We start from the raw sequence: 21,053 nt of genomic DNA on the forward strand, positions 1-21,053 counted from the left end.
AATGTAATTATATTTATTCATAAAACATATGTACGTACATAATTACATTTGAGACCTGGAGTCCATAATTGTAGACATGGCAATTTATAATTAGGTTAAAATTCATTTTTTAAATTACAAAAATAGTCAGTTGCTCTATATTCTTCCATCACAGCAGAATGTATCTTTTCACCCTCTGTTCCCTGTGCTTTGCTTTCATCTTCCTTCATATCAGTTCCCCACCCTCCGTCCTTCCTGGGCTGTCCACATGGGAGGTTCACATTTCAAGCCTCTGCCAAGGCAGCAGTGTCCCACATGATCAGGGATAAAAGGGAGTCAATGCTAACCATGCACAAACAGCGGCACAAAGATGAGTCAAGTACTTGTGTGTTTATGCATGCCCATGTTTGTGTACGGGTCATGCAAACGTTTGCTTCGGAGTTGCACTTGTACTTGTCTGGGAAGCCTGCCCAAATACCAATAATGAGTGGATGTCTGTAGAAATGAACACATTAATGCAACTTTAACACCAATCCATTAACGCACGACACTTCTTGCATTGGCTGCCACTGATGCTGCCAGACGTCCAATTCGTCAAGGGGAGTGAATCCCACATTTATCAGCTCCTTATGGTTTCTCGCACACATCTGTTTGTGGCGGAAAACACAGACAAGACTGAAAAAGCAGTTTTCTTCTCTTGCACTCCTCTTTAAAAGAAACTGCTGTATTCTAAGCCAAAAAAACTGTTGTGTTTGATAGAACAATATGTCTATATGCTGCCATAGCAGATTGATGGCGCATTAAGCCCCCAAACTATTTTTAATTAGTCCTTTTTACCCTGGAAACCCCCGTTTACAGACATCGCGCAACCGCGTTTGTTTCAACCCAGCCATAAAACGAAGGTAATTAATTAGGGCCCGAGCACTAAGCGTGCGAAGGCCCTATTGTTTTGCAAAGGATTATTTTTTTTTTTTTTTTTTTTTTTTTTTTTTCAGGGCAAATGAAAACGGCCAATTTGGAGGCCTGAACATGCACGAAAAGTCACCAAAATTTGCACATACGTCCGGAAAATTGTAAATTTCGATAATTTTGCAACGTTGCAAAAAAATATAACAAAATGGCTCAGTGGCGCCCCCTTGAAATTTTAAAATTGGCCTATAACATTAGGGTCTTTCAGCGTAGAGCAATGAAATTTGGGGGGTCTATACCTTGTCCAAAACCGCTCCAAAAAAGCATTTACACCCATATTCCAAACCCAACAGGAAATCGGTTATTTTGGGTCAAATATGAAATTTTTGTCGATTTACAGGGTGCACATTTGAGACCTTTTCGCCGAGGGAGTTGGTTGGATCATCTTGAAAATTGGTGAGACTATTCAGGAGACATATGAAATCTTAAGTTTTGAAAATGGTGCGTTTTCATTCACGGGTCTGACCTGGGCGTGGTGCCAAAGTCGGCCATTTTTTCGGCAAAATGACAAATTCAGTAAATGACTAATAGTTCCTTGACACAACGTTCAATCTTTTTCATATTTGGCATGTATGTGTGGTATCCCACCCTTAACACGAGTGCATTGAAATATTACCCATTAGGTCTAGCGCCCCCTAGTGAGAACAGGAAATGCCTTTTTTTACGAGACAGGTTCCTCCTCCAAGGGAAAAAAATCTGTTGACCTCAAACCTGCATCAGGGGAGCCTTAAGACCTGTGTTCAGGTGCCTGATGAAAAATACTGAGGTTTCGTTGAGGCGGAGGGGTCCAAACAGGAAAGTGAAAATGAACGTAAACAATTTGTCACGCAAAAAGCTTTGAACAGTCATAACTCGGCAGATATGCAACATATCTGCGCCAAACTTCCCGTGTTTGTTGAGAGTCATACCCTGAAGGTTCTTGTAGGGGTCATTTGCATCAACTCTACAGTGCCAACTAGTGGCGACAGAAAGAAGTTTTAAAAAAGGCCTTTCCTATTGGGTTTTTTCAACATAGAGCAAGGAAATTTGGGGAGTAGATACCTTATGCAAAACTGCTCCAAAAAGTCTCTTGCACCCATATTCCAAATCCAACAGGAAATCGGGTATTTTGGATCGAATGTGAAATTTTCATGGGTTCACAGTAGGAGTTTACATTTGGAGGCTTGAATATGCACAAAAACTCGTAAAAATTTGCACATACATACGGCTTTGGATAACGTTCAATAATCTTGCAATGTTACGAAAAAATATAACAAAATGCCTCAGTGGCGCCCCCTTGAATTTTTCAATAAGGTGTTTCCTATTAGGTTTTTTTAACATAGAGTGATGAAATTTGGGGAGTCGATACCTTGTGCAAAACTGCTCCAAAAAGTCTCTTACACCCGTATTCCAAATCCAACAGGAAATCGGGTATTTTGGATCGAATGTGAAATTTTTATCGGTTCACAGTAGGAGTTTACATTTGGAGGCTTGAACATGCACGAAAACTCACAAAAATTTGGACATACATGTGGCTTTGGATAACGTTCAATAATCTTGCAACGTTACAAAAACATGTAACAAAATGGCTCAGTGGCGCCCCCTTGAAATTTTCAAAAAGGCCTCTCCATTTAGGTTTTTTCAACGTAGAGGGATGAAATTCGGAGAGTCGATACCTTGTACAAAACTGCTCCAAAAAGTCTCTTGCATGCGTATTCCAAACCCAACAGGAAATCAGGTATTTTGGATTGAATGTGAACTTTTTATCGATTTACAGTGTGCACATTTTACACCTTGGCACCTAGGGAATTAGTTTGATCATTCTCAAAATTGGCGAGACTGTTCATGAGGCATATGAAATCTTAAGTTATCAAAATGGTGTGTTTTCATTCACGGGCCTGACCTGGGCGTGGTCCCAAAGTCGGCCATTTTTGGGCAAAATACCAAATTCAGAAAATGATTAAAAACTCAGTGATACAACGTTCAATCTTTTTCATTTCTAGCATGTATATGAGATATCCCAGCCTGAACACGACTGCATTGAAATATTACCCATTAGGCCTGGCGCCCCCTAGTGGGAACAGGAAATGGCCTTCTTTACGAGACAGGCTCCTCCTCCAAGGGAAAAAAATCTATTGACCTCAAACCTGTTTCAGGGGAGCCTCAAGACATGTGTTCAGGTCCCTGATGAAAAATATTGAGGTTCGTTGAAGCGGAGAGGTCCAAACTGGAAGTGAAAATGACCGTCAACAATTTGTCTCGCCAAAAATTTTGAACAGTCATAACTCGGCAGATATGCAACATATCTGCGCCAAACTTTCCGTGTTTGTTGAGAGTCATACCCTGAAGGTTCTTGTAGGGGTCATTTGCATCAACTCTACAGTGCCAACTAGTGGCGACAGAAAGAAGTTTTAAAAAAGGCCTTTCCTATTGGGTTTTTTCAACATAGAGCAAGGAAATTTGGGGAGTAGATACCTTATGCAAAACTGCTCCAAAAAGTCTCTTGCACCCATATTCCAAATCCAACAGGAAATCGGGTATTTTGGATCGAATGTGAAATTTTCATGGGTTCACAGTAAGAGTTTACATTTGGAGGCTTGAATATGCATAAAAACTCACCAAAATTTGCACATACATGCGGCTTTGGATAACGTTCGATAATCTTGCAACGTTACGAAACAATTTAACAAAATGGCTCAGTGGCGCCCCCTTGAAATTTTCAAAAAGGCCTCTCCATTTAGGTTTTTCTAACATAGAGTGATGAAATTTGGAGAGTCAAAACTTTGTGCAAAACTGCTCCAAAAAGTCTCTTGCACACACATTCCAAATCCTACAGGAAATCGGGTATTTTGGATTGAATGTGAACTTTTTATCGATTTACAGTGTGCACATTTTACACCTTGGCACCTAGGGAATTAGTTTGATCATTCTCAAAATTGGCGAGACTGTTCATGAGGCATATGAAATCTTAAGTTATAAAAATGGTGTGTTTTCATTCACGGGCCTGACCTGGGCGGGGCGCCAAATTCTTCCATTTTTTCGCCAAAACACCGAATTCGGAAAATGACTGATAACTCCCTCATACAACGTTCAATCTATTTTAAATCTGGCATGTGTGTGAGGTATACCAGCCTGAGCAGGACTGGATTGAAAATGTACCATTTGTGCCTGGCGCCTCCTAGTGGGAACAGGAAATGCCCTTTTTTACGGGACACACTCCTCTTCTAAAGGGAAAAAATCAATCTACCTCAAACCTGCATAAGGGAAACCTTAAGACCTGTCTTCAGGTGCCTGATGAAAAATATTGAAGTTTCGTTGAAGCGGAGGGGTCCAAACAGGAAAGTGAAAATGACTGTCAACAATTTTTCTCTCCAAAAACTTTGAACAGTCATAACTCGGCAGATATACAAGATATCTGCGCCAAACCTCCCGTGCTTGTTGAGAGTCATACCCTGAAGGGCCTTGTAGGGGTCATTTGCATCAACCCTACAGCGCCAACTAGTGGCGATAGAAAGTCACTCGTTTTTCCAAAACATGTCCGGTTGTTTTCATGTTGGTCATTGTAGTTTCAAGACCTATTAAAATACTTTTTTACGGCCCATGTCCACGTGTCTCTGTCTGTTGCCGTGACGACCCTTTGTTCGCCATTTAAAGGAAATATTTTTTTTCAGAGACTCAGGGAGCTTATAGAGCCACAATAGTTGGCACACTTGGTCGAATTGGCCCAGTTAGAAGATTAATTTTGGTTTTGAATAAGGGCTTGGCTGCACAGCTCAGTAGTGGCTCCTTTTTTGTAGTACTCTCTCCAATAGGGGTTTTTATCTCTTGGGTGTGGGAATGTAAATAGGCGACTTTCGAGCATGTTAGGTTCTAATGAGATGATTAGAGAGGAGGATCTGCCACCACCCTGACCTGCACACAGTCCGAGTTGCGTGACGTCCGAGTTGCGCTAGATTGCGAGGGCCCGTTCAGTCCTGCTTGCAGGCCTAGTTATATTTATTATTCAAAATGTCTGTCATTTTTAGCTTTGAATCATAATTGATGTCTCATATTTCGTTTTCAAATACAAAAAGTTAAAAAAATTATTCACTTCAAACAAATTATGTCACAATGAAAAAAATGATGTCTGAAAAAGTCACGGATATCTACCTTATAACTATCACTTAATTTTTTAAAAAAATTTTTTGTTACTGTCACAAGAAAAATTGAAAAAAAAAAGTTTAAAAGGGTAAATCTACGAAAAAGAAAATCTCGACCACTCCTTGATGTCTGCGATTTCTGCATCGCGACCCTTGTTATATTCCCATGTTTCACCCATAAAATCCCCCCAAAAATACAGCTGTGGCCATTTACAGCTGTGTCTTGACACTCAGTGATACATGCTACATGGACTTTTTGGATCGAAACAAGGTAAGTACACGATAATCCCTCGTTAAAGTCATGGTGTCAGTAATTCTGCTCTCGCGTGCTCTCACCTCCAGATAGGGTTTTGCTGTTTATTTATTTATTTTTTAAATGCCCTCCTGTTCAAATTTTTTCTTCCCCCAGAAAATTGAGATTTTAAGATTTCCAATGATGGATCACACATGCATATTAGACACTTTTGAAATTTGGCCAAATTGAAGGTCTCGGAGCGGAACTACAAGTCACCTGAGTGTTTTCCGCCCTATATAATTGATAAATATGCTGCAGCCAAACACGCAGCAAACGGCAGCAAAAACAGACCCCTGACATAGTCAATACACATTTATTCAAGTCAATTGTAAAATCCAAGAGGATTTACTTTGTGGCGATAAATCACAGTTCAAGCTGCATGCCGACTACATCAAATAGTGTTGCAAAACAAGCCTATAAAGCGGCGAGGTTAAATTCCCACCCCTGAGGGGACGTTAATTGCAATGGATGACTCTAATAGAGTCGCACCACACCAATTAAAGAAGACAGTGACGCAACGGAGATGTTCAGAGCCAATCACTCACACAAAGCTCGCAGTACTCGTGAGACAAGGAGATTAATGGCGCTCCCTTTCTATAGAGCATATGCAGTGTTGTTGAGATGTCAACATATGCTCGAGCAATATAGAAGAACAAGTGTTAGAACACACTTATACAAAGATGAGAATGCGGCATGCCGCAGAGAAAACAATCATTCTATTTCGTCCGAGAATCACAGTTTTCTTCAGAAGTGGGTCCTCCACCCAGAAATGGACAGAGGGCTTGTTTCAATTGGAGAAAATGATGCACAAGGAGGGGGTGAGATGGAAGATGAAGCGATGGAGGGGGCGGGCTGAAGTCAAAGGAGAGGCGAACAAAAGGAATACTTGAAAGACAGAGAGCAAGATGAGAACATGTTTTTGAGATAAGAAGACGAGCACACATTATTCTCTTGTTATAGTCAGTTTTGTGGTAAATAGGTAAGGCATCAGGTAGATAATTGCGTGCACCCTCTTGCTTCTTGTTTCTGATGCTCCATTTTTTTCTGCATCTTTGGGTGAAAAACGGAATGCCAGTTAGTGGGGGCCTGCTGTTGTAACAACCAAAGTGATGATGATCAGCTCTTCTGACAGAGAAATCACCCCTTTCTTCTCAACGAAGCCATTTTGCTTCTGTGAGGCTGTTCGGTCGTCTCGGACTGTTTTTTTTTGACAGGCTGTAATTCTGTTTTAGGCAAGAAACATGAACATGTCATACGCCACTTCACACTGCATTACATTTAGAATTTGTCATTACCACCTACCCCGAAAAAAAAAAAACGGTAGGGTCATTGACCTTTTTGTCGGGTTATTGACGTTCTCGCCTCTGCATGTTGAAATGTTAATGAATAATTGATTTAAATTAACTTTAGCTCTTTTACTGCCATTGACAGTGATCGACATCAAATCCATTTGAACTGCGATGGCTGACATTGAGTGATCATCCTGTTTCACTGCCATGGGCTACATTTACATGAACATATTTATTCTGATTAAAAGCGTGATCAGAATAAAAATACTTTATTTACATACTAATGATGCACCAATACCGATATAAGTATCGGCAGGGGGTTCCTGCACTAAAATGGTGGTATCGATATCGGCGAGCACCAACAAATATGGCGTCGATACCATTTACCGGTCCAGTATTATAACTAGGGCTGTCAAAATTATCGCGTTAACGGGCGGCAATTAATTTTTTAATTAATCACGTTAAAATATTTGAAGCAATTAACGCACATGCCCCGCTCAGACAGATTTAAATGACAGTACAGTGAAAAGCCAACTTGTTAATTGTGTGTTATGGAGTTTTGCCGCCCTCTGCTGGCGCTTGGGTGTGACTGATTTTATAGGCTTCAGCACCCATGAGCATTGTAAGTAATTATTGACATCAACAATGGCGGGCTACTAGTTTATTTTTTGATTGAAAATTTTACAAATTTTATTAAAACGAAAACATTAAGAGGGGTTTAAATGTAAAATTTCTATAACTTGTACTAACATTTATCTTTTAAGAACTACAAGTCTTTCTATCCATGGATCGCTTTAACAGAATGTTAATAATGTTAATGACATCCTGTTGATTTATTGTTATAATAAACAAATACAGTCCTTATGTACCGTATGTTGAATGTATATATCCATCTTGTGTCTTATCTTTCCATTCCAACAATAATTTACAGAAAAATATGGCATATTTAATAGATGTTTGAATTGCGATTAATTGTGATTAATTACGATTAATTAATTGTTAAGCTGTAATTAACTCGATTAAAAATTTTAATTGTTTGACAGCCCTAATTATAACACTTGACGGCAGTCTTTTTTTCCCCTGACGCTCACTCCTTTTGTGTTGTGTGCAGTGTTGGGCACGTTACTTTAAAAAAGTAATTAGTTATAGTTACTCACTACTTCTTCCAAAAAGTAAGTGAGTTAGTAACTGAATTACTCAATAGTAAAAGTAACTAGTTACCAGGGAAAGTAACTATTTCTGTTACTTTAAAAAGAAGTTGTATGTTAAAGAATTTGAAATTTTCTGAGCAGTATTCGAGTCAGTTGAATAGAGAAGAACAGACAGGTAGTTGTGTTATAGAACCTTGTAATATTTATTGCACCTCACCAGCAACAGATTTATCCTACATTTGAAGTGCAACAAAAATAAACAGATTTGAATTGCTTACCACAGATGTTGACCAAAGCTTTGCCCCGGGACATAAATTACACTTTACATGCACGTTCTTTCCTTCAATTTGGACCAACTTGAAATAGTGTTTATACCTCCACCTCGTAAAGGACAAATTTTCTTCTGAATGCTCTGCCATCATATCCCTCTGCATCTGTTTTGTGTGTGTGTGTTTGCCGCACGCGCTGTTCCGGTTTGTGTGTGAAAACACCAGCTCAGAAGTATGTGCGCTATTAGGCTCAAGTGTTTACGTCACAGAATGGGGGATCATGTAAGATTTGACAACAACGCAGCCATATTGGAAGCAGGTCTGGCTTGCAGGACATTAAACTTGAACTTGCCAGTTCGATAAAGAGACAAACTCGTTACAAGGGCGAAGAACAGATTTGTGATCAAACTTAAGGATGTGAACAATGTTGACCCTTACGAGCAAGCCAAAGACAAATGGAGTAAAGATGTCGACGGACTTCCACAATTACGTGAAATGGACATTCTGCTGTATTTATTGTTTGGTGTATGTTACTAAACTCATCAGTGATTCCAAAATTACAAGCCGCTACAAAGCTACGAACAGTTTTGCTGCGGATGGGTGCAGGACCTGCACATTATGACCCGATCAAACGGCAACTCCATCGTTCTTGCAAAGGTAGGCTATGTGTGTTTACTATTTTCATTATCATGAACCTGAACGCACCCAAAGTCTTCGATGACAAATAAACAGAGCAGACTCGCCACGGCTGGTAGTTTCTTCAATTTATTCAAAGTAAGTAACGCACCGCTTTTGACCATCAGTAACGGTAATGGCGTTGTAACGGCGGAAAAAATAATTAGTTAGATTACCGTTACTGAAAAAATAACGGCGTTATTCCCAACACTGGTTGTGTGATCACACTTGATTACTTTGCATGCCAAGCAGCTAACGCTATCGACCTGCTCCAGACCAATGAAAGCGGGCTAAAAGATGCTCTTAACCAATGCCTGGGCAGCTTTTTCATTTGGAGGAAAAATAAACTAGGAAAATGTAGAAAATGTCGATGGTTTCGGAATATTTCAGTGTCGAGTACAAAGGCTGGGAATGGAACGCAGTAACAAACCCTGGTCAGTTCACTTCGTAGGAAGGAGCAGTGGGATGAGAAGAGTGCAGCAAGACAGATGTCCAAAAAAAAAAAAATCACCGAAATGACTGTTCTCTGTAACCTGTAACGAAGTCAAAGGTACTTTACTTTTCTTGTCTTTTCCTGAAAGAAATGCCGCAGTAATTTGAGACCCGTTTCAAAACCGCTGTAGAAGTAAGCAAAGTAAGCTAAGCTAAGTGGCTAAGCTTTGTGTGTGTGTGTGTGTGAGAGAGAGAGTTTCGTGCGCTGTTTGCATTTGGGCATTGCTATAAAGATGGAGTTGAGTTATGTTGCTGCTAGTGCACAGAGAGGGAGGCTGATAAAGAGACAGAATGCTGTGGTCATTTATAATTATTATTACTTATAATTTCATGAAAGTTGCACTGTTTGGCCTTTGAGAGGTTTAAGAAAGTTTGTTCAGTTCATTCAGAGTTTATTATTATCAATGTATTCTTACTGTTTGGCTAGTACTATACATGTCTTCATTTCACGAATTTAGCACTATTTTGGCATTTGAGAGCCAAAGGTTTATTGAACTATTGCCATATCAGGTATGCAATAAAAAGTTCTACTGGATTTACTATGTAGTTGTCTTATTCCTGTTTCGCAAAGGTAAGCAGCAGCCTGACAAAGCCATGATAGCAATGATTTTTTTACTAGTTTATGTTTTTGATTGAAAATTTTACAAATTTTATTAAAACAAAAACATTAAGAGGGGTTTTAATATAAAATTACTATAACTTGTACTAACGTTTATCTTTTGAGAACTACAAGTCTTTCTATCCGTGGATCCGTCTATTGTGGATTTATTGTTATAATAAACAAATACAGTACTTTTGTTCAGTATGCTGAATGTATACATCCGTCTTGTGTCTTATCTTTCCATTCCAACAATAATTTACAGAAAAATATGGCATATTTTAGAGACGGTTTGTACTGCAATTACGATTAATTGATTTTTAAGATGTGATGAACTCGATTAAAAATTTTAATCGTTTGACAGCCCAAGTATTTATTAGTTTAGAGACGCGAACGCATCATGTCCTTCAGCAGCATGCTTAAATCTGAAAGGCTTACGGAAGACTGCGTTTTCCATGAGGACCAACGCACACCTGAACAGTCTCGAACAATTATCAGTGAATCAAAAATCAATCTCTCGGACGCCTGCAGATGGATTAAACGACATTTCTGTTTTAGCAGCTGTGTGAAGGACGAATACTAATGAGGTAATGAATCCAGTTGTGGCTAAACAATAGCATATGACGGTTAGCAACCGTGTGACTTAGTGTAGCTAAGCCCCCCACCCCACCCGAACTCGTCCGCCCTGACGAGTTCAGTTGGGGTAGGGGGGGGTCACGCCAGCAGCCAATGTTTATTTTGTATATCCTGTCAGCCTCTCTTTTTTTCCTCCTCAGACAAAACTTTTTTATCTTGTTGCTCTGCCAGAAAGCATTCGCATCGCTTTATAATGAACGGGGAAAGGGGGAAGTGACATATGCTGAAAAGCAGTCAGCACATTTGTGTTTTTTTTTTTCGTGTGGCAGGGTTCCTGCCACCCTCCTCAAAGTGAATTAGTCTCGGTGAAAGCGAAACAGACCCCCTCAAGGTATAAAAGAGGTGTCACTCAACTAGTTGTCAGTCAACATATTATCACTAATGTTATAAAAAATATTTTATAAAGGTTGAAAAGTAACCTAGTGTTGCTTTAAGTTTTTAAGAGCCACATGATTAGACGTCTATTGTCGTCAATGGCACTGAAAGAGTACATCTGACCTCTGGGAATTCGCATACAAAGCCACTGCTGTGATGATTGCATCATATTTATCCTATACAAATGGTAGAGGAGATGAAACAAACGATCAGAGCGAGCAGGGTTTGTCTTCCATGATGTCATCAGAGCTTTGAGGCAATGGACATGTCAGGACAGAGTACGAGGACCGTGAGGGAGCGCTTGTTCTGTTCTTTATCTTGTGTATGTTCTCTTTTGTTGTAACAAATTGCGAGCATGAAAACAAACATCCACCCACACAGCGTCAATGTGAACTGGGAGAGTAGAAGTACGTAGCAGCAGATAGCGTGAGTGAACATAATGTAGAAAAATGTGTGGCTATTATGTGAACCAGAAGTAAAAATGTATAGAATTTTTTTCATGTAATAAGGTCAAAAGTGAGGTTATGAAATTACATTTTTCAACAAAATGAATCAATAAAGTTTATACATTCAACATTTGAGTGTTGTGTATACAAAGGGTGTTTTGGAATAACAAGTGATTCTGGTCCTGATGTAAAGTGGGTGGAGGAGTAGCTGTCAAAGTGCGTGCTTGTGCATGTCTAAGGGGAGACACACGGAGCTACGCCTTTTGTTGAGAGATACGATAACAGTGTCAGAGAGTGATGCACATATTTCGTCTTCTGAAGTGATGCAGTGGTAGGAAAATGTATTTGAGTTTGACCTAGGCAATGATTTAACTTTATAAATTATTTTAACAATATATACAGTACAGTATTTATATATTTAGTATTTTTTACGTCTTTGTTTTTTCCAAAGATAAAATCTAGCAAACAATTATCCAATAGATTATTGCATGAGAGAGTGTGTTTCTTTGTGAAGTTCAGTGTTGTTTTTAGCAGCCCTTTTTAATTTTCATTTTAGGCGCCGTTTACATGGTGACACTCCAAGAATACAACAAATTTCACGTTTGCTTTTAAATAGTTCAGTCTTCGTTCCATCTCCATTCGAACGATGTCGCAATTCCACATGAAATTGTTGTAGTATTCATGCCAGGCCCTAGAGGGCAGTGTGGAAGATAACATCCGCCCACTCCAAGCAATGACGTATTTTTTATTTCTTTTTTATTCCCCACCCACGTTTCATTTTTCTTTTTCTGTATATTGAATTTTTCTCTCGTATTTGTTGTCCGTTTGCTGTTCTCTACAAGTTTAAATGATTGAATAACATTGCTTGTCAATGGAAAAAAAAAAAAAAAAAAGCAATGGCATCCATGCGTTTTTTCCTTTCTTGCTTCAAAAGGCACAAAAACGTGAATATAAAATATATTAACATTAAAAAAATTATAAAAACAGGAAATTAAAGCCACTGTTCCGCCATGTTTGCTGTTTTGAATGTTTACGAGCAGCGACTGAGCATGCCCAAACTGACGTGTGCGAGTGCAGACATCATCGGGGCGAGAGGGTTCGTTGCAGCGCGATTCCCGCAATCGAAAATTTTACTCCAAAAATAAATACATAAATAAAGGTTTTCAACTATTTTGAATGAACATTGACAGACAAGCAGATATTGTAGCGTCTACAAGTCCAACGCCAACTTGGTTATACTACACACTTAGCAGGAAAACAGAACATTATTTTCAATTAATTATACCCACCTGGACGCCACCACTCTATGTAAAAAAAAAAGTAATCTGAGAGAAACATGTGTGTGTGTGATGATCACTCAGCACAGAGCCTTAAATGCTAAAGCAACATTGCATATTCTCACTTGCCAAGAAACCATCTTACTGTGTGTGTTTTAAAACAAGCAAGCCTGTAGAGGACACTGGTAAGTTGTGGTGAGCGTAGCATGTCACAAGTGACACAACCAGACACTGGTATGATGCAGGCTAACTACGCATAAAATGTCACACATTGTGAAAATGTGACGGAAACTATGGCACATTTTCGTCTCATCCTCGTCAGACGAAAACTGGCATTCGTCTCGTTATGTTTTAGTCTTATAAACCTGTTTGGCTCGTTATTGTCCCGTCATCATCATTAAAAATGTTCGTTGACGAAATATTTTCCTTATTGTCGTTGTTGACAACAACAAAAAAAAACACTGGTGAAGTTATTACTTAGGGCTGTCAACAGACTTGCAGGGGCCCGGGGACAAGAGACCACTATAGGGCCCCCCCACCCCTGCAAGCAATGACAGTGTAAATTTTCAAATTATTTAATTTGAGATGGACAGTTAAATTCAACAGACTGTAATGTGATGTGACACAATGTAAAACAAACAATTTCCATCTATTGACCCATGTAGGCTACAGTACAATACAGCTGAGAGTGCTATGCCTGCCTGCTAGCACTTGAGTACGCCAGGGCGAGGTCAAACCATTCTCTGCTAAGAGAGCTAAGGGGCAGCGTTGTGCAAAAAAAGGAAAACATATACAGTCCCTGACAAAAGTCTTGTCGCTTATCCATTTTGTAGAAACAATTGTTAATAACCTGACTTTTAATTATTAAATTGGTTTCAGAAATGGCTCATATGAAAGCTAAGACCCTCCCAAATGATGTTGAATGTACAAAAATATATTTGTTTCACTGAAAAAAGATTTATCATTTAATGAAGACATAAAGGTCAAATTTTGGCAAGACAAAAGTTTTGTCGCCTACAGAAAGTGTGTGGAAATTGAACAAAAAATGTACTTCAAATACAAAAATATGTTACATAACATAAGTGAATTAAGTAGTGGTGCTATGAGATCCAAATCTAATATTTTGTATGACTTCCATGTGCGTGAGGGACTGCATCCATGCGGTTCGGCAAGTATTCATACAAGTCATCAGCAACAGCTCAGAAAGCAGTCTTGCATGCCTCCCAGAGTTCATCAGCATTCTTTGGTTTCAACTTCCATGTTTCCTCTTTCATCCTACCCCAGATATGCTCAATGATGTTCATGTCTGGTGACTGGGCTGGCCAGTCCTGGAGGATCTTGATCTTTGCCTTGAGGAACTTTGAGGTAGAAATTGAAGTATGCGATGGAGCACCATCCTGCTATAGAATTTGTCCCTTTTTATGGTTAGGAATGTAAGAGGCAGCTAAGATTTGTTGATATTTCAGACTATTTATGTTGCCTTCCACCCTGCAGATCTCTCGCACACCCCCATACTGGATGTAACCCCAGACCATGATTTTGCCACCACCAAACTTCACTGTTTTGTGGCAACAGGTGGATTTTTCAAATGAATCTTCCATTGAGTTACACCACACTCGCCGCAAATATTGCAGGAGACCTACTGGAACCGGCATGAATCCAAGATTCACTCAGAAAGCAACAATCCTTTATCGCAGCTCTTCAGACAGCTCTTTTGACCGAGCCATGATGCACATCAGACACTGCTTCACATCTAGACATTTCTTATCAGGTGTGTGTTTTATAGTGGGCAGGGCAGCTTTAAACCACTCATCAGTGATTGGGCACACAACTGACTTAAAATGTTTGGTAAAAATTGGTTTCAATTGTTCTTTAAGTCTCCTTAGGCAGAGGGTTCACTTACCGGTACTTATTTTTCCCCCTTCTCTCATTATTTGAATGGTATCCTCATTAAAATATGAAAATGTATAAATGTTTGGGTGGTTTTAGTTAAAGCAGACACTGTTTTTGCATCTGTGTGATTTTGACTAAGATCGGATCACATTTTATCAGTGATTTTATGCAGAAATGTGAGAAATTCCAAAAGGTTCAGATACTCTTTCATACCATTGTATCCTGCCTGGTCATAATCTAGTCTTTCCTTTTCTCCCTCATCTCAATTGCTGTTAATGGCAATCATAAAACACAATGTCATACTAACAGAAATTTGTCTTGAACTAAAACTTTTGCAACTTTCATCCTCAACAACAACAAAAAAGAAAAGTAACTGAGCAGTATTGCTAGATCAATAACAAGTATGATCGCCCTGCAGCCTTAACTCCTTGCACCGTAAGTGCAACAGACAGCGCAAAGAAAAACAAGCTCATCAGCACACACTCAAGAGAAGGCTTTGAGTAGAGGATCAATCATGGCATAAAGAAGGAAGGCAGAGAGGAAAATGACAAATGGGGGTAAAAGCAAAGTGCACATAAACATGCACGCGCACACATTTCTAAAAGTGTGAGTGTGTTTATGGCCGAGGGCCCAAGCAGAAGAACTAAAGCAGGTGCAATCCCGCAACTGCAGTCACAACAATGACTCATGCCGGCTGCTCTTTTCATCTAACCGGCGCTAGGGGGAATTTCTGGACAGACGCACGCCCACACAGAGCTGCTGTATCGTATTTGATGTACACTCACAGGCCAAAAGATTAGGTGAACCTGCAAAGGTCAGTAATAGTAAGTTGGCAACTGTATGTTAGTAGTTATTGCTGTACTAGTATTGCGACATAATATGAAGAAGACTGTGCAAACATGTACAGTCGTTACCAAAAACACTAAGCTTCACTTCACTATGAGAGTATAAGCATACAACCTTACTAGGAAATCCAACATATGCTGGTTTCTGAACCAGCAAGACCAGAACAAAAACTCAACAAATCCATCAGCACATTTCTGGATTTGTTGTTTGTCCCGTTCACATATTTTTGCACCAGAGTTCGACTCGAGTTACCTGATTTTGAGGATTTGCCGATATTGAGTACTGATCTGATGCCTCGGCAATGCTTTAAGGAGGGGAAAACAACACACCCAACTGTAAAGTATGTCAATTTTACCGAAATGATCACTCTTGCATGATGCCATCTTCAAAGGTGGGTGGTAATGCGTTACATTTACTCCATCACATTTACTTGAGTAACTTTTTGAGACAAATGTACTTCTATGAGTAGTTTTACAAAGCCATACTTTTTACTTGAGCAGATTTGTGAAGAAGACTCGCTACTCTTACTCCGCTACACTTCTCGTTACAGTGTATCACAAAAGTGAGTACACCCCTCGCATTTCTGCAGATATTTAAGTATATCTTTTCATGGAACAACACTGACAAAATGACACTTTGACACAATGAAAAATATACTGTGTGCAGCTTATATAATAGAGTCAATTTATTTTCCCCTCAAAATAACTCAAAATATAGCCATTAATATCTAAACCCCTAGCAACAAAAGTGAGTACAGCCCTTTGAAAAAACATACATCCCTAAATGTCCAAATTGAGTACTGCTTGTCATTTTCCCTCCAAAATGTCATGTGACTCATTACAGGAGTGCCGTCAGCATTGCTGCAGAGATTGAAGAGGTGGGGGGGTCAGCCTGTTAGTGCTCAGACCATACGCCGCACTCTACATCAAATTGGTGTGCATGGCTGTCACCCCAGGAGCAAGCCTCTTCTGAAGACGGTACACAAGAAAGGCCGCAAACAGTTTGCTGACGACATGTCAACAAAGCACATGGATTACTTGAACCATGTCCTATGGTCTGATGGGACGGGCAGGCAAGTGTCATTTTGTCAGTGCTGTCCCATGAAAAGATATACTTAAATATAAGCAGATATGCGAGGGGTGTATTCACTTTTGTGATACACTGTACATTTTTCCTCTTTATTCTACATATTAGATTTTACTTTTTGTTTTTCTTTGCCAGTGGGTCTACCAGTTTCACCAATGAGACGACAATAATCACATGACTCCTTTATACCAACCAAACTCAAGCTTGCCGTTCTATGATCATGCCTGCCTGTTCAAACACGTGGCATCTTTACAGCACTGTAAAAAAAAAGTATTCGACATACAGCACTGCCATTAACATGACTCAAAAGCGTGGATTTTAACCTCTCCCAGTTTTTATTAGGCACCCATCGACCATGAAAAACCGGAGATATGATCCTTTTAATTTCGAAATAGGAACACATTTTCTCCACTAGAGGGCACTGATGCTCTTTGGACGAATGACGCTTCATTTCTGTAGATTTTTTTCTCTCGCCGGAATTCAATTACAGTATTTATTTATTTTTTTTATAATGTGGTTATGTAATAAGTTAGATTACAGTATAATAATAGATGTTCATACAGATAACTTTGTGCTGAGAAAAAAAAAAATACCATTGTTGGGGGAAAAAAAAAAATCCAACATCGGAGGCAGTTACTCTCATGAGTATTCTTTTCACCAAATACTTTTTTACTTGTACTTGTGTACATTATTTTTGAATGACTACTTTTACTTTTACTTGGGTAATATTATTTTGAAGTAACGCAACACTAAAAATTTTGGTTACTCAACATGCATCTGTCCATCTTACTGTTAGCTTCTCACAACAGCTAGCATAATATTCTCCTATATAGACAAGTTCCCGAGGTACTTCAGGCATTTCCTGTCACGATTTCCGTTTTACACTTTCTCTAACCAAAACAACAGTGGAGCTGTTCTCATATTCACTCATGTACTCATCAAAATCCCTCTAAAAAGACAAGTTGGAAATGCCGCATCCATCTGCCAACATTACGACATGGGAGGACAACATGTAGAAATGGCTAAGAGTCGCCACAACCAAAATAGTTTTGTATTTTATAGATTTATTGGCAGTGGGTGGAAACACAATAAGGCACCTGAAAAGCTCCAAAGCATCCAGTTGAATGTGTCCTAATACATGAATATGGGAATTTTGTGTTCATGAAGGCAGATGTGGAACCAAGACAGTGCAACCACAAAACAAGGTACTTATGTTCAATTTGACTACAAATCTTTGTGATGCGTACAGCTGAGACATCATTAGCTTTGCATTAGCTTCAGCGAACAAAGAAATGGAAAACAAACACTAATCTACTACATTTCATACATGGGCTTTTTGCCCTAAATGCATAAATTCAAGTTTTTTGTTCGTTTGTTCAGAGGTGTGAAGGAATTTAGTCCTCCCAGCCCAAACCCCACGGGGAGGCCGGCAACAGAACGGAAATGTGCTCCGCCGCTCGACGCCCCCGAAGAGCCAGGCCAGGAGGAAGCCAAACTCCGCGCGTTCCTGTGTTAACCCTTTGCACACTGACTCAATGTTTCAAAAGCTTGAAGAACATTCGCCGAAAACAGGTTGACAATTTATTCGTCGACAATGGTAAAAAACAAGGCAAAAACAGACGACGGAGGGACAATTCTGGATCCAAAACAAGGCTTCATGTTTCCGAGCAGAAGAAATCTGTCTTATCTCAGTGTCCAGTCTTTTTGAAGTCTTTGCTGACGCGGGTCTTGTCGAAGGCGTTTCTGGGCGTTGCTTTTGTGCCACCCCCGCTGTGGCCGGTTTTGGGCGGCTTAGGTTCGTGCGCGGATTGGGGCGCCCGCTATCAACTTTGCTGTCCGGGCTGGTTGTGCTTGTTTTAGGACAAAGCGCTTTGTCCTTGGAGTTTGCTGGGAGAGCAGATTTGCCAGAGTTGGTGCGTCACTCCTGTGATAAGACGGCATTGTGTATCTCTTCTATTTCCTCTCATTAAACTATGGTGTTCTATTTATTTTATATTAGTAGCGTAGTCCTACCGTAAATATGAAAATGATACTATTTCCTGATTAATTATATTACGTGTGTTAGAGTAATGCAAACACTTAGACGGTGTCATATGTATGTGTTAGACTATATATGTGTTAGACTAATGCAGACAATTATATGGTGTGTGCGATGACGATATCGTTTCCCCTTCAGGTGGAACACGCTGTTAAGCTAGGGAAGACAACTTGATGTGCCTCACAACCAGTGTTGTTAATCTTACTTTAAAAAAGTAATTAATTATAGTTTTAAATTACTTCTCCCAAAAAGTAATTGTGTTCGTAAGCTAGTAGTTACCTGAATGTAAGAGCATTTAGTTACTTGGCAAAGTAACTGGTGATAATTTTCATGTTCTGTTTTGTTTTTTTTCCTCAAAAAAAAAAAAAAAAAAATAACACGGGTCACATGTGAAGTTTAAAAGGTTTTTGGGACAACTGGCCCTAGCCCAATTCTTTACCCTAATTTACCCTTTACCCTGAATCAACCGTTAAAAGTTGTTAAAATTGCTCCCATTATTGCATTAGTTCCCTTCTGTCTACTTTTGACATGTGGAGGTTTTAAAACGGTTTCATCCTTTAAAGATGGATTCAAGATTTTGCCGATTTAGGAGTATTTTCGATAAAAAGTTACTTAGGTTCGCTAGGAAGGTGCTCTACAACAGAGCCTTCCTAAGAAGTCTACTGCTTTAAAATGGCGGCTGTTTACGAACGCATTTAGTTCCTATACTGTACATGTTGCTAACGCTGCCATGTCATTTCACATCTAGTTCCATATATGTTATGATATCTACCATGTCTACCATATCTACCATATCATGTGGGCATAGTTTGTAGGCTGTCGGCTACAGTCAGGTATTATTGGAGCCACCTAGCATCTCGTTTGCTCGGCGTCACAACTTTTTTGCCTCCTCCCCACTCCTGGTCTGCTCTGTCGTCAAGGTGAGTCCGTCTCCCACAGACTTTTCTCGTGTCATTCAAGTAAGTAACACACGCCTTTCCATCCTCTGTAACGGTAACGGAGTTGCCAAGATGGGAAAATTAATTAGATTACTCACTACTGAAAAAAATAACGTCATTAGTAACGCCGTTATATCCTAACGCCGTTATTAACAACACCGCTCACAACAACACTTACGTTGATGGACATGTATTGAGACTACATGCATTCTACCTTGATGATGAAAGGCTCGATTCATGCTCCACCTTCATTAATGTTTTTCTAATAATTTTATAAATTGTGACTTATTGACCTGCTTTGCACATACACCAATTGTTTTAAATAAAACAAGAAATTGAATCGTGTTGTACAAAAGTTTTTATTGCGATCAATATCTGCAATAAAAAGAATGACATACTATTTGTGTTGATATGTACACGTGCGATGAGCTCATAATACCATAACTATAACCTAACTAGTATTTCCTTGTAACAACAAAATCCGTGTCAGCCTTTTTGCATTCGGCAACTGTAAAATTTGTAATTTCGCCTCATTTTGGTCACTCAAGTGGCCGGCATATCAATCTACACCCCTTGTTAACACAGGCTGCTCAGATTGTCAGAATTTTGTCCATGAACGATCGACGAAGTGATAAGAACAAACATGCGGTCTTTTAGGTGGATCATTTAGGGTTAAAGCTGCGAGCCAAATCTTTAATCTGCTGCTGGTTTCGATTTAAGGTGCATGGCGAGGTAGATTCACATTGGCAGTTTGAAGCTGGACGCTGTTCAAAACCTTTCACTTCCAAGCATATATAGGCACTTCAGTAATTCACACAACCAAGCACAGCACAGAAGGTCCCAGAGTCTCATCTACGTCGTGCTGAATCCATTTTTGGAGATTCCGTGGGTTCCTCTGGTTTGATTTGGCAGTTTAAAACTTTGTCTACTTCAACCACAATTCATGGTGTTCTGTCTAAACCGGAAGTCCGTAGCAGAAAATGTTAAAAGATGGAGCTGCCCAATTTTCGCTCAGGAAACGTCTATAGGCGGTGCTAATTTCCACTTCTGCTGCTTTGTGATGTTGCGTAGCAGAATAAGATTTTTTGTTTGTTTGTTTGTTTATTTTGACAATATTCTTATACATCTTGATTATTGTGTTGCTTTGTAGACCTTAACAATGAAAAATAAAAGTAAATGAATACATCTTTAAAACCCATATCTTTTTCACCTGATTACAGTCTCCCAGGAAAATGATGTGATAGGGCCCGATCAGGGACATCCCTAGTTTTGGTAATGGTCTTCCTGGCCGACCAATTCAATTATATTGGCAGGACTGGCTGAGGAGCCTCATCTTTCATTGCCATTGACCGCGCTAGATGCCTGGAGTTGCCAATGTCAGTCACTGAGTGCCCTATAAAGGGTTAAAATCTCTAATTGCAGGATGTCAATTCTACCTCATTGTGTCTGATTCAAGTGCCTTCAGAGATGGAGAACTCATGTAATATGTATAGCCTCTCCTTCTTAGAGCGTCTGTGTGTGTATGATGAGTGTGTCCATTGGGACTTTCATAGCTGTGTGAGGAGGAGGAGGAAAAATTGAGCAGATGTGAAAAAGTCATACCTCTCTTGTCTGAATCAACCTTTTGCACTTTTACACAACGCTGGAGGCATGGCACATTAATACAGTGTTGCGTTGATTAGC

At 39.6% G+C, this 21,053-nt stretch overlaps 1 protein-coding gene across 1 annotated transcript in view; it reads right to left on the reverse strand.

Moving 5' to 3' along the window:
* The window catches only part of LOC130906166 (LHFPL tetraspan subfamily member 7 protein), a 191,079-nt gene that overhangs the window by 84,624 nt on the left and 85,402 nt on the right, over positions 1 to 21,053 (reverse strand). The window lies entirely within an intron of this gene.

This window comes from Corythoichthys intestinalis, chromosome 18 (genome assembly GCF_030265065.1).
Source record: "Corythoichthys intestinalis isolate RoL2023-P3 chromosome 18, ASM3026506v1, whole genome shotgun sequence".
In the NCBI taxonomy this organism is placed as follows: domain Eukaryota; kingdom Metazoa; phylum Chordata; class Actinopteri; order Syngnathiformes; family Syngnathidae; genus Corythoichthys; species Corythoichthys intestinalis.